Source organism: Sarcophilus harrisii, chromosome 1 (genome assembly GCF_902635505.1).
Source record: "Sarcophilus harrisii chromosome 1, mSarHar1.11, whole genome shotgun sequence".
Taxonomy (NCBI): Eukaryota; Metazoa; Chordata; class Mammalia; order Dasyuromorphia; family Dasyuridae; genus Sarcophilus; species Sarcophilus harrisii.
The window spans coordinates 243,799,672-243,806,337 of NC_045426.1; the positions used below are offsets into that span (position 1 = coordinate 243,799,672).

The 6,666-nt window shown below is 35.4% G+C and overlaps 1 long non-coding RNA gene across 1 annotated transcript; it reads left to right on the forward strand.

Moving 5' to 3' along the window:
• Nucleotides 1–611: 611 nt before the first annotated feature.
• On the forward strand, nucleotides 612–3,949 carry LOC116421031. The gene is made up of 3 exons (XR_004231371.1): nucleotides 612–740; nucleotides 1,965–1,995; nucleotides 3,768–3,949. It is a non-coding gene; the product is annotated as an uncharacterized LOC116421031 (long non-coding RNA).
• The last annotated feature ends 2,717 nt before the right edge of the window (nucleotides 3,950–6,666 follow it).

The window sequence follows — 6,666 nt, forward strand, 5'->3', positions numbered from 1 at the left end:
TTATACAAGGATACTCTCTTAAGAACGTTAGAATTGATTGGCATGACATGGGAGTCACTGGCACAGGACCATCCAGCATGTAGTGCTCTCATTGGTGAAGTGTCTGTTCTCTATGAACAAAGCAGAATTGAATTAGTCCAAAAGAAACATGAGATGTGCAAAGTTAAAGAAGTCACACCAAAGGTTCATAGAGACTCTTTATGTCTGACCTGTGGCAGAGCATTCCAAGCTTATATTGGTCTGATCAGCCACAGTCAGACACACTATACCTCGACTCTAGCATAGTGATGTCATTTTGTTCCTCTTTGAGAATGAAGGACCCACCCAACAAACCAATGACCAAGCAAGTCAAAGAGTTAGCAAGGAAGTGGGGGGATGAAAGGGGAAAAAAGAATAAAGTAAAAAGTGCACAGCAGAAAACAAAAGAATAATCTATAAGAAAGCAAAGATAGACAATCATGAATATTTCTTCTATTACTATTTATGCTTTTTTGAAATGGAAATATATTGTTATATATTTTGAATCCTCTCTGATGTTCTGCTGGTCACATGATGTTTTATTTTGTTTTGTTTTCTTTTTCCTGTCTTTTTCTTATTTTGTATTTAGTTTTTAAAAAAGAAATATTTTTAAAAAAAGAAACAAATCCCTATTCCCTAATTCTGCCCAAATGGAGGTTTTGCTGCTTTCACAAGTTTGTTTCTGCTGTTGATAGTGAGAACTTTCACATGCTTACACTGAGGTAAGTATATTTAAGTCTTAAGTCATGTGCCTTCCTAGAGAATGTTATTTTATCTTAAATTTTAAGATATAATAACATTCTCTAGAAAGGCACATGACTTTCTCTTGGCTGTACCTAGAAAATTTTAAGAAAATCTATTAACAGTATAAAATATAGTCCTCTTTTCATTGTTCCAAAAGAATGAGTCAGATTCTTTCTTATTACTTCACTTGAAGGATTCAATTGACCTTGAACTTTCCAATATACCTTTTTAAAATCAAAATCAAATCTCATTCCACTCCATTTCTCTAGCCTACATAGCTCTCCACCTTCTCTGAGTTCCTGTCATGTAAAGCAACTTTTAATTTGTCGTTTTATAATATCTAAGTAATTATAATCACTACAAGTATTGTTTTATAATTACCTTATTTTGCTAGCATTACAATAAAGATAGAGAAAGGCAGAGAGGATAGAGACTACTAGAGAAAACTGAATATTTGGAGCAAAGCATATTATGTCTTACCACTGCAGATCCACTGCATCCAGCTCCACATTGCCATATGCTAGAGCATAATGAAATAACTAAAGGCCACAGTGAGAGAGGCATGACTGGTAGTTATATAATTTTCCCCCTATAAGAGTTCTGATGCAAAGTGATATTTGCCTGAACCACCTCTATTTTTTTCACTAGGAAAGTTTTCTTAAATTCAAAGCTTACTGCTCTTTAAAGTTTCTTTATACTTCTGCTTAATTAGTATTGAATGCCTGCTAAAGATAAAGATTTGATTGATCACAGCAGCTTTTAATGTTGTGCTTCCTTATTGTGAATGGGAAGTCAGAAGAAAGGTCAGTGATCAACACTGTATAAAAGAAAAAAACAAAGGGACAGAGAACATGGATTCTCTGGGAAGAACTGTCAGATATTTTTCCCTGCCTGGGTGTTCTGGAGTTATATGAGAGATAATTTTATTGAATCTATATTTGAGAAACTTTCCAAAGGGGTATGGAGAAAAAGGAAGAGGTAAAAGTATAAACGATTCTTTTTTCCCTAAGCAAGATATGAGTTCAACAACAGTTTCTGATGGAGAATGGGATGCTATTGGGTCATAGTTGACTTCCTGCAATGTTCTTTGTTTGGTTTTCTTGGAGGTCTCTGGAGATCTTTGGGGCAGCCAGCCTTCTTTTCTGTAATCACCACAAGAGTAGCCAGGTGTTAAAGTTCAAATCCTTTATTGTCTCTTTCAGAAACTAAGGAGAACAGCCCTGCCACCACAAGGTGTGTGAGATGGGATGAATGAATCTGAGTCCAAGGGCTTGTGCTTCAGCCTCCAGTCTGCTTGTCTTCTCTAGCTCTCAATCAACCTGGCTGAGGCTCCTAGCTTATATGCTCTACATTGAGTATAAACCAATCATTATATCACTAGGAAACCATTATTTGTTTGTAAGATTAAATCAATCATACTGAATTTAGAGAATTAAGCACCATGCTAAACTAGATAACCATAGTCTCATCAAGTCTACTGAATTAGCACCTTGTAAGAATCTTTGTTTCAAGTTCAGAGTTCTAGCCTATAACAGCTTCCCCATTGTTTTCCTCACTTCATGCTCACAAATTCTTCCTTCCTTAGCCCTGGGGCCAAGCCCAAGTCAGCGACTGGGGGTAGATCATACCTAAGAGGAGGAAAAAGGAAAAGTATAATGATGCCCACATTTCACAAGTCTAGGCCAGAAGAGAAAAAATGAGACTCTTTACCTTCCCAAAGCAGTAATTTGACAGATGAACTTTTTTTGCCTCAAACAAATAGGCCCAAATAGGTACTGTAAGCCAGGCCTTTCGGGGAAAAAAGAATGAAACCTCCAGGCAATTGTCTAGAAAATGCTGCAGATGGTTATAGTTTGGATGTGAGAATTGATATCAGTGTGTTGTTGTTGGAAAACCTTTTGCATGTTATAAGGGATATAATGCTGAGAATTACATTTGGAGGAACAGACTCAAGATTTTGGAGCAACAGGAAGCATTAGAATCTAGTTTGTCAGAAACACATTCTCAATAAAAATCTAGAAAATGTACTACAATGATTGGGAAAGCCAAGAAAAAGTTACAGTGAGTCATTCTTCCCAGCCCAGAGTAGCTTAGAGAGATAGAGAGGTCTGTGGACACTGTGGACACTGTGGACACTGGAGTGCTTGACAGGTAGCTTACCATCTCTGAGAGACTAAATAAAGAAGAAAAAGGACATCAGGGCACATAATATTGCAGAGAAATATTAGAGCAGAAAGAAATCCCATCGGATCCTAAAACTAGAATGAATTCATAAACAAATACCAATGTGGCCACTTTATCAACCACTACCCAGTTCTGGGTCACAGATGCAGGGCAGAAAGGAGCAATCAGAGACCAGCTGTGTCTTGAATAAAGAAAAAATTTCAGAAGCAAAAAAATAATTGTATGGCTCTGATCCCAGGAACAGAGTGCAAAGACTCAGAGCAAAGGAGAGCTAGCAATTCAATTGTTTTGAATCAGCAGATCATCCCAAATGGCTAATAGTGGCTGAATCCAAAAGCAATCTGTTGAAACTTGGTTTAGCATGCACTTGTAGGACTCAGAGGAAGAAGGGAGTAAACAGATCTCCACTCTCACCCCAGCTACACCATTTTTTCATATGGATTTCACTTTCAGGTTTCTCATGAGTTTCACATTCATGATTTTGGTTATTCCCAGGTTGGGCACTGATAATTTATTACATGAGGATTTTGGGAGATTTGTGACAGATTGTAGAAAATCACATATGTAAAGAAAACTTTAAAAAAAAGTAGAAAGTCAAAATGTATAAATATTGTACATTATTAGTCTATTTTATTATTTGTGTGCATGAGTATACACACATAAATTTATCATGACATTAAATTTTGTTAAAAGTTTCAGTGTGTTAAACAATTATGGACTACACACTCTCTTTGGGAATTCCGCTCTTTGCCTCTCTCTCATCCAGACTCAATCATGAGATTTTCTTCCATGGTGATCATTGTATATTGTGCTTTTCATAGGAAAAGGAAATTCATGAAGCAGTTGCTGAAGTTAGATCCACAGTTGTAAAGACTCTGCAGAGGATGAAAGACACTAATTCTCTCCCATAGAAACAGCAACTTCTTATAGATACAGAATGTTGCTTTAGTTGTTCTCTGTGTTAAATAAATATGATCAGAATTATTAAAAATAAAGGTTTGGAGTGAGGCCTAGAGTTATTCATAGTTTTCCATATTCATGAGAGAGCCTTGCCCCCTTACTGCCCCCATTAATCCCTCTCCCCAAAATGTGTAGGGACCATTTTGGGAGCACTGAAAGATTTCAGTCTCTTAGTCAGATCTTAAAAGCAGCAGAAAGATGTAAGGGAAAGATCAGGTCAAAATCTTCCCTAGACATGCACAGAGCCCAGCACTAACATTAAGTTAAAGGGAATAGGTTGGAAGAATAAACAGACAAAAGAACCTCACTATGAAAATCTTTTCTAGTAAAATAGAAGCTGAAGACACAAACCAGAAGAGGATAATCACACACACACACACACACACACACACACACACACACACACACACATCCTGTCCTACAAAGCTTTAAAGAAAAAATCAGCATGGATACAACACAACCAAGAATTGCTAGAAAAAGTTAGGACAAGAGTTTTCAAAAAACTTTAAAATTATTTTACACAATGAAAGAGAGCACTGGGAGGTGAGGGGGAAATGAGAAAAATAGCAAAAACTAGGGAAGGATATGAAAAGAGAATTAACAGTTTAGAAAAAGAAGTACAAAACCTTATTAAAGAAAATAATTTGAAAGGCAGCTAGATGGTGCAGTGCATAGAGCACCAACCCTAAAGTAGGAGGACCTGAGTTCAAATATGGCCTCAAACACTTAACACTTATTAGCTGAATGATCCTGGGCAAGTCACTTAACCCCAATTGCCTCAAGGGGGAAAAAAAAGTAATTTCTTTAAAGTTAGAATTGGCCAAAGGAAAGCTATTGCTTCTATGAGACATCAAGAACTAATAAAAACAAAGTGAAGAGCTGAAAAAAAAATAGAAGGAAATTGGAAGTATCTCATAAGAAAAACAACCTAGAAAATAGATCAAGAAGAGATACTTTAAAAATAATATGATGTAAAATTCATGAACAAAAAAGAAAGCCTAGAAATAATATTTTTTTAGAAATTGTAAAACAAAAAAAAACAAAAACAAAAACAAAAAACCCTGCCTGATACTTGGAAATAGAGTATAAAGTAAAAATTTAAGGAACACATATAGCCATATCCTAAAAGAAAACTTGAAATGCACAAGCCATTCTCCAATATATCCAAGATATCAAAGGATATGAACAATTTTCAGATGAAGAAATTAAAACCATTTCTAGTCATATGAAAAAATGGTCTAAATCACTATTGGTCAAAGAAATGCAAATTAAGACAACTCTGAGATGCCACTACACATCTCTCAGATTGGCTAAGATGACAGGAAAAGATAATTATGAATGTTAGAGGGGATGCAGGAAAATTGAGACACTAATGATTGTGGAGTTGTGAACTGATTGAACCTTTCTGGAGAGCAATATGGGACTATGCCTGAAGGGCTATCAAACATACCTTTGATCCAATAGTGTCTCTATTTGGGATATCCCAAAGAAATCATAAAAAAGGGACAAAATTTTTGTAGCAGCCCTTTTTGTAGTGGCAAAGAACTGGTAACTGAGTGAACGCCTACCAGCTGGAGAATGGTTCGATAAGTTATGGCATATGAATGTAAAGCAATGTTATTGTTCTATAAAGAAATGATCAGCAGGATAATTTCAGAAAGGCCTGGAGAAACTTGCATGAACTGATGCTAGGTGAAGTGAGTAAAACCAAGAGTACATTGTACACAGCAAAAACAAGATTATACTATGATCAATTCTGATAAACATAGCTCTTTTCAACAGTGAAGTGATTCAGACCAGTTCCATGTCTTGTGATAGAGAGAGTCATCTGCATCCAAAGACAGGACAGTGGGGACTGAGTGTGGATCACAACATGGTATTTTCACATTTATTGTTGTTGTTTGCATTTTGTGTTCTTTCTCATTTTTTTCCTTTTTGATCTGATTTTCTCTGTGCAACATAATAATTGAAAATATGCATAGAAGAATTGCAGATGTTTAACATATATTGGATTGGATAAATTGCTGTCTGGAATAGTGGGGGAAGGGAGAAAATTTTGTAACACATGGTTTTTCAAGGGGTGAATGTTGAAAACTATGTATATATTTTGAAAATAAAAAACTTTTAAAATAAAAAAAGACCTGAAATGATTAACTTTCATGAATAGTATAGTAAAAATCCAGAGTTTCTGTGTCAAGAGAGAAAAAAATCCATAAGCATTTGGAAAGAAAAAAATTAAAGCACTAAAGAATCTTCATCAAGATCACATAAAATTTAGCAGTCACCACTACAAAGAAGTGGAGGGCTTGGAATATGACATTTTGAAAGGCAAAAGATCTAGGCTTACAACCAAGAATAACCTATCCAACAGAACTGAATGTAATCCTACTGGAAGAAAAATGGACTTCTAATGAAATAAAAGACTTCTAAGCATTCTCACTGAGCTAAGTTAAAAAAAAAAAAAGAAAAGAAATGCTATACAAACACAGGAAGTCAAGAGAATTATGAAAAGGTAAATATGACTGAACTATCCTAAGGAACTAAGATTAAATCATTGATATCCTCATATGGGGAGATGAGTTATATAACCACTGAAGACACTATTTGCTATCAGGAATGATTCTGTTACATTTTGATCATCTCAAAAGAAAAATGGAAAGTGAGGAAATCCTCTTCTCTCAGACTAAACAAAAGCAAAAATAGTCCTAATTAAAAGAGATTAACAAGAGAACTACATTTTGCTAAAAGGTACAACAGACA